We start from the raw sequence: 7043 nt of genomic DNA on the forward strand, positions 1-7043 counted from the left end.
TAACCATGCATAAACATTATTCTCTCAAAAATGAAAACATGTACATACACGTGGCTCACATATTATGGTAGCCCTGTTTGTGCTATATAGAGTGAATTTACACCTTTGCCATTAATATGTTTATAAGCAACTGAAAAAAGCACAAATGTCAGGGCATGTCAGAACATCTCAAGGGCCCCAAAAACAGCCCAGACCCCAGAGGGTTAATGAGAGTGAAATAGAGAGTCAGAGCAATCTTATTTCTGTATTTGTCATATAGTAAAACACATACCATGCTGCACAAGGCTCCCAGTCAATAAGTAATTCTGTTTGGCCCTATGACAGGAACAACAATACATGCTTACACATTTTTTGCATCAGGCTTTGGTAACAGCCACCATGTTTCCTGTTTCATGTTTTACCATGATATTTAAAGTATTTTAGTCAAGAGACTGTAGTATATACTTTATACAATATTTACATTATTTGACTATTTGCCATCTTTACTTCTGTGATTGACGGGTATTTTAACTTGACATTTTGACTTTATTTTGACGTAAATAGAACAAATAAAGAGTAGTATGGTGTTCAGTTATGCATGTCTTACCTTTCTCACTCTTTCTTTCAGAGCACTCCTAATTGGATAAATACCCAGGCCTGTGTGGTAGGAGCAATCTGAAGGCATCAAAACTCAGATTAGGAACACAACAACATCATTAACATATCCAGGTCAAGCATTCACATCAAAGTGATCAAATATCAAGTCTGAATGCAAATGTATTAATTCATTTAAACTTACTTTTTTGTTTTTGTTTTTTGCTTTTATCCATTTCTGCCTCTGTGGGATAGAAAAATACATATATCCACTCTGCAAAAAGGCAAACAATTCAGAAACGGTCTTGCTCATCATAGAATTTATTACAAATAACAATATCATTAAAAAAACCTGACAAATGCAAAACATGCCTGACTTCCGCTTTCTCTTCCCTGTTGACCCTGTGGTTTTGAAGAAATCAGATGTAAAACTAAGTATGGAATGGCAAACAATTAAGGACTATCTAAGTATGTCTTTTTATACATGTTCATTAAAACAGGCACACATTCACACACTCACTTGCTCGCTCACACACACACACACACACACACACACACACACACACACACACACACACACACACAAACCCTCATGTGTAACCTATGTCCTACCACAAAAATGATCATGAACACCCAATCAGAACTAAATCAATCGGTTGAGAAGTTGCCCAGCAAAATTGCTGAAAAAGTTGTTGGATACAGTACATACCATAATCTTTCTTATGTGTGCAATAAACTCCATTGTAACAACTGACATCATTAGCTTAGCCAAATCACAGGAGTACTTGGGCCAATCTAAGCTAATGATTTCAGTTGGAGACAACTAGCCTTTAGCTTACATGCTAGTCGGCCCCTCCGACTTCAATTGAATTAGGCTAATAGGGGGATATGTCGAACTGGGATGTTGCATGCAAATACAAAAAAATTATATGTCCCTGCCTAATCTAACTCTCTGGTTGACAGCAAGTGAGCGAATTAACTAAAACACAGTGGAATGTTGCTTTAAGAGCTTTGTAGTTAGCTGTAAGAGTTACCTTTTTTAGGTAGATGTATTTCACCCGCCTTCTCCAAAAGGCCTGCCGTCACCACAGCGGGGCCTTCCAGCCCCGCCTCCTCCACAAGGCCTTCCGGCCCCGCCTCCTCCACGAGGCCTTCCGGCCCCGCCTCCTCCTCCACGAGGCCTTCCGGCCCCGCCTCCTCCACGAGGCCTTCCGGCCCCTCCTCCTCCACGAGGCCTTCCGGCCCCGCCTCCTCCACGAGGCCTTCCGGCCCCGCCTCCTCCACGAGGACTTTCTTCTACCCACCACCAATCAAAATCACACAGTATACAAACCATATTTATCTTTCTATTTTAATGTATATAGCTTCTTAGAACTGTGCACCTTGACCCATGCATTTGGTGTTTAAACTGTTTAGAGGTCGGTAAACCCTATATTTCAGAAATCTGGCTTAAATCGCTCTTTTCAAAAATAAAAATAAAAGAATTTGAAAAATATATTATGATCTTCTGTCAAAAATGTCACTCAATCAGGACTGGTAAATGTGGCGACCCTATTAAAAAAGGTAGTGTTAATTGTACACACCAAAATGATGGCTTCATCCCGCATGGCTGCCTCATTGTGTTTTTTTTTAAGATTGCCAAGCCACTCCCCCTTCTTCATATCAAGGGCCTGCAGCCTCTTCATCAAACGAGCCTTCTTGGGCTGCTCTGCCCCACAGGCCTTACAAATCTTAGTGGCACAGGGCATGACCTGGGGGCAGTTGGGGCATTTCTTTTGATTAGAAACCATGTTGTCTGAGGAAAAAAAGAAAGAAAAAAGAGAAAGATATTTATGTATAATATAGGCATAAATACCGATAGAAACATTCTGATTTAATATCACACTATGATTTAAAATCACACTATGCAAGGGATGCTATATGCTTTCTTAATCTCAATGGTCAAATTGTCTTAACCAGTCATTCTTCTGAGTTTTGAACTTTGTTCGTGATGACATTGTGATAAGGGTAAACATTTCTCTGATTTTTAACTGCCATTTACACAATAATACAGTGTGTGTATGTGTATGTGTGTAATGCATGTCAAATGTTAATATCACATTATTAAAATACACGAAAAGTGAAAAGGAAGAGTTGAGAAAAAGTTTGTGAACTAGTACGTTAGGCTACACTAACATGTGACATGCTAGGACATGCAGTTAGCACTTTATAGGGTTTTATATCAGACAAATGGAAACACCAAAGCAATGTCACAAAAAAGTTAAAATAGGGCATAAGGCAGTCATGATCACCCCAGCAACATAACGTTACATACTTGACTACACTTTTGCATGTATATTTATAGGCTACTTGTTCATGAGGTAATAATTTTAGCCTACCTTAATCAACGACTCCAGAGAAGTAATTGGCACGAGCTCCGTCATCCGGATATTGTTGAAAAATATAAAAATAATAATAATAATTAAACAAATTAAAAAATATTTTTATTATTTCAACAGAGCATCAGAAGAAACTCCCTGAAACTTTTAAAATATATATTTCGGAGCTTAACTTACTGTAAAAAAAAAAAAAAAGTTTTTTTTTTTTTTTTTTTTGCTGTAAGATGCGCAAAGGTTCTTTTTTTATTTTTTATTGAATTTTTTTATTGAATTTTTTAAATTACAGATTTCAATATCAAGTCCTTGACACATAACATTTTCACATTTCGTAACAATATAGTTTAAATAAAAAGAACCAAAAAATAAAATAAAAATAACAAAAAATATAAAAAATAAAGGGGCATCACAAACGTATGTTAAATTCATTTAGCAGAGATAGGCCTACAGATCTTTGGACTTTTCAATTTTTAAAAAACTTTTTTTTTTTTAAAAAACGCTCGGCCCGTGTTCTGGCTTACTGTAGCCTAATATTTCAAGACCGAAATAATATTATTAAAATAAAGAAATTAATGAATACAATGGTGACATCTAAATAAATGTTGATAGATGTAGCGTTATAGTTTTAAAACTATCAATAAACATAAGTTAAATAAATAAACAGCAAAGCAATCCAGCTTCGAAATAATAACCGAAAAAGACCGAAATAATGATACATAATTAATATATAAACCGTGATAAGATCTCGTGAATAAATGTTGATTAAACAGCTTCTGTGCTCCAGCCTGATTGGCAGAAAGAATCGTGCTGTTGCACGAAAGATTCATCCAATTGAAATGCATTAGTTTAAAAAACGTGCTGGAGTTACGAAAATAACGAAATTAACGTGTCCCTGCCACGAATAAATAGATTAAATTACGTGACCACATCACGAACTGCCGTGAGACTGGGTTGCAACCACACACGTCCAGCTACAATAATCATATTAATTTGAAATAGCAACCCAGAATATTTGTCACAAGCATTGATTAAAACAATGATGACAATAATCACATGAAAAAAAAAAAAAAAGACTGGACCTCACTTTGGCAGTGAGGGGGGGTTCGTTCGAACCACCCGAACCCCCCCTGCCTACGGGCTTGTGTAAGTTACTCATGGATGTGGCCAGGCCCGCCCACAGAAATGACTGGGCCCCTGAAAAGGTCCAGTGAATGGGCCCTCCCCAAATCTGCTATAGGCTACTCATATCATGCGTGTGCTCTCTCTCTCTCTCTCTCTCTTCTACATTAACACATACATTTAACTGAGAGAGACTCAGGGGCGCAACTACCCAGTGTCAGAAGGGTATGCAGCAACAATTTTGCTGTCACTGAGTGACAAAACAAAACAAAAAAACCAACAAATAAATAAATAAGTGTGCCATGTAATGAGTGAGTAGGAACGAGTGAGAGTTAATAGATGAAATAAGTAAAAAAATGTCATTTATTAATACAATTGAACTATACTCCACAGTGATGAATCAAATAAATAAATAAATAAATATATAAACTGCATTGCCATAGCAATACCAGTGTTTCTTACAGGATTTTTGGTAAAGCTGTGGTGAGTGGACCTCTGTACCTCTAGGGGGGTAGGGGGGTAGGGGGGTAGGGGGGCACCCCCCCGTAAGAAAATGTTGTGCTTTTTAATGTTAAATTCTTCAATCTGGTGCACTTTGAGAGTTCAAAATGAAAAACTCCAACCCATATTCAGTGTGCAAATTAAAAATTAAAACCTCTTTTAGTTGCAGTGTCTGTCTACATTACACTACTACATGATAATAGTTATAATATTAATCCCATGATATAATAGCCATATATTGTAAAACAAATGCACTGAAAAATAAAGGAAACTTTCATAATTAGTTTTGTACTAATTTCTATACTTGAAAGAGTATATTTCTATACTTCACATTAAAGATGTGATTGGGCCAGCCCAGTGACCATCAAGAAAAGAGCCGGTACTATACGGCTATCTGGACCATACGATGGCCTACCCCTAACCCCGCCCCTAAACCTACCCGTCACTGGTCCGGATAACCGTATAGTTCCAAAGAACCAATGGGCCGCTGATCTACTTGTTTCATGGGCCGGTGTTTCAGAAAAAAAACTAATGCTGACTTTTTTTGACCAATGCATTACACCGGCACTAACCCAGCGCCGCCGATTAAGCAGAACAAAACAAAACGAATGTACAGTTTTATGGGCCGTTAAGACAAACAAAGAAAAAAAGTATGGGATGCATCGGCCCAAAAAGCACGTCGGCCCACTGGGAATCTCCCGGTAGTCCCGATGGCCAGATGGACCTACATGCCTGGACGTCACACTTTAAATCCTACCTGTTGCCTTTCATCCACTTATTTAGCTGCTGTCTCACCAATTGACATGCCATCTCCTTTTCCCTCTTTCTTTTTCTATGTTTAGCCCCCGCCAGCTTTTTTGCTTTATCCATCTTTTTCGACGACAACTCACTACTCGTACCTGCTGCTCGCTCAGCGCTCACGGCGCCCGCGCCCGCTCGCGATATTAAGTACAACAAAAAATAGCTCAGACCATTTTCAGGAAAGGGGTGTTTCATTATGACACAGGCTACATTTTACTCAAGCAACATTAAATAAAATGCATTTTTTTCTCACTTTCAACAATTAATGGTGCTATTTTGGTTCAAAATAAAATATGGTAACTTTTGCTTATATTTAGGATGAACATAATTATAGCTGGACTGCATGGGCCCCCTCTAGCGGCTGGGCCCCAGAAAACGTTCCCCTTTATCCCCCCTTATGGACGGCCCTGGACAAAAGTCTATTCCTTGGTCCCAGGAGGATAAAGATGCTTTACAAACCTTAAGCTTCCTGTACTGTCTTTTCTTTCTTCTTGCTGGCTCTCTCAATATTTCTTTTGTTAGCATACTGCATGTAGCATTCTCTATGGTAGCCAACATGAATTGGCACATCTGGAATGTGGCCTTCTGTGATTTTATATTTTTCCACAGATTTTTGGGCGATTTGGCTTTCTTTTGTATTTAAATTCACCCACTCTAAAGAACATTGTACAAACTTGATCCAACTTGTTACTGAAAAGGGTATGATGTTTGTTGATGTACAGCTAGTAACATGCACACAACACTCCATATCCAAGATAAATCTAGGGTTGTTCCGATTCCGATACTAGTATCGGAAATGCCACCGATACCAATAAAAATTCTGGCATCGGTATCGGCGAGTACATCTACCCATGTACCGATCCGATACCATTTTATTAAACAATACCTAGTTATGCACGCTAGCTTTGCTTAACGGTGCAAATCGGAGATCAATTCTTCTTCGCTGCTCTAACCCAGTTAACAATTTTTGGTTCCCAGAACGTTATTTTCAGGTTCCCAGAACGTTCTCAGAACAAACATTCTAACGTTCCCCGTTAGTTAGCTAGGAAAGTTTTCTTTACGTTAATAGAACGTTCCCTACAGGTTAGGGGAACGTTCCGGGAACATTGCCGAAAGGTTCTCGGAACGTTATAAAAAATAAATTAAAAATCTTTAATATTTATATAATTTCTATATTATAATTTATAATATAACATAAATTATAAATCTAAATTAGGTTGTAAAGTGAGTTGAAAATACGTCTTTTTCAGGCCTAATTTCAACCGTGAATAAATGATTATATTTAATATTCATAATAAAACAATTCATAAAAGATTTGCAGACCATTTATTGACACATCAGATACATCTTTCACATAAAAAACACTTTCCTGATCACATCTTAAGCCTGCATTTGATCAAGCATACCCTAAAAACAGTTATATTGTGAAATATTACTACAATAAAAATAACTTTTCATAAATATACATGTAAATATATAGTAATGTGTAATTTATTCATGTGATGCAAAGCTGAATTTTCAGCATCATTACTTCAGTCTTCAGTGTCACATGATCCTTCAGAAATCAGTCTAATATGATGATTTGATTCTCAAAAAAAATTGATTATTATCAGTTGTACGGCTTCATATTTTTGTGGAAACTACGATACAGTTTTCAGTATTCTTTGAATAGAA

General features: G+C 37.3%; 1 long non-coding RNA gene across 1 annotated transcript; it reads right to left on the reverse strand.

The window, feature by feature from the left end:
- Nucleotides 1-203: 203 nt before the first annotated feature.
- LOC311095069 lies at nucleotides 204-894 on the reverse strand. The gene is made up of 3 exons (XR_014608761.1): nucleotides 779-894; nucleotides 587-654; nucleotides 204-315 (listed from the first exon to the last, which is right to left on the reverse strand). It is a non-coding gene; the product is annotated as an uncharacterized lncRNA (long non-coding RNA).
- Nucleotides 895-7043: the final 6149 nt, after the last annotated feature.

The sequence above is a fragment of the Abramis brama genome (assembly GCF_963993115.1).
Source record: "Abramis brama genome assembly, chromosome: 13".
In the NCBI taxonomy this organism is placed as follows: domain Eukaryota; kingdom Metazoa; phylum Chordata; class Actinopteri; order Cypriniformes; family Leuciscidae; genus Abramis; species Abramis brama.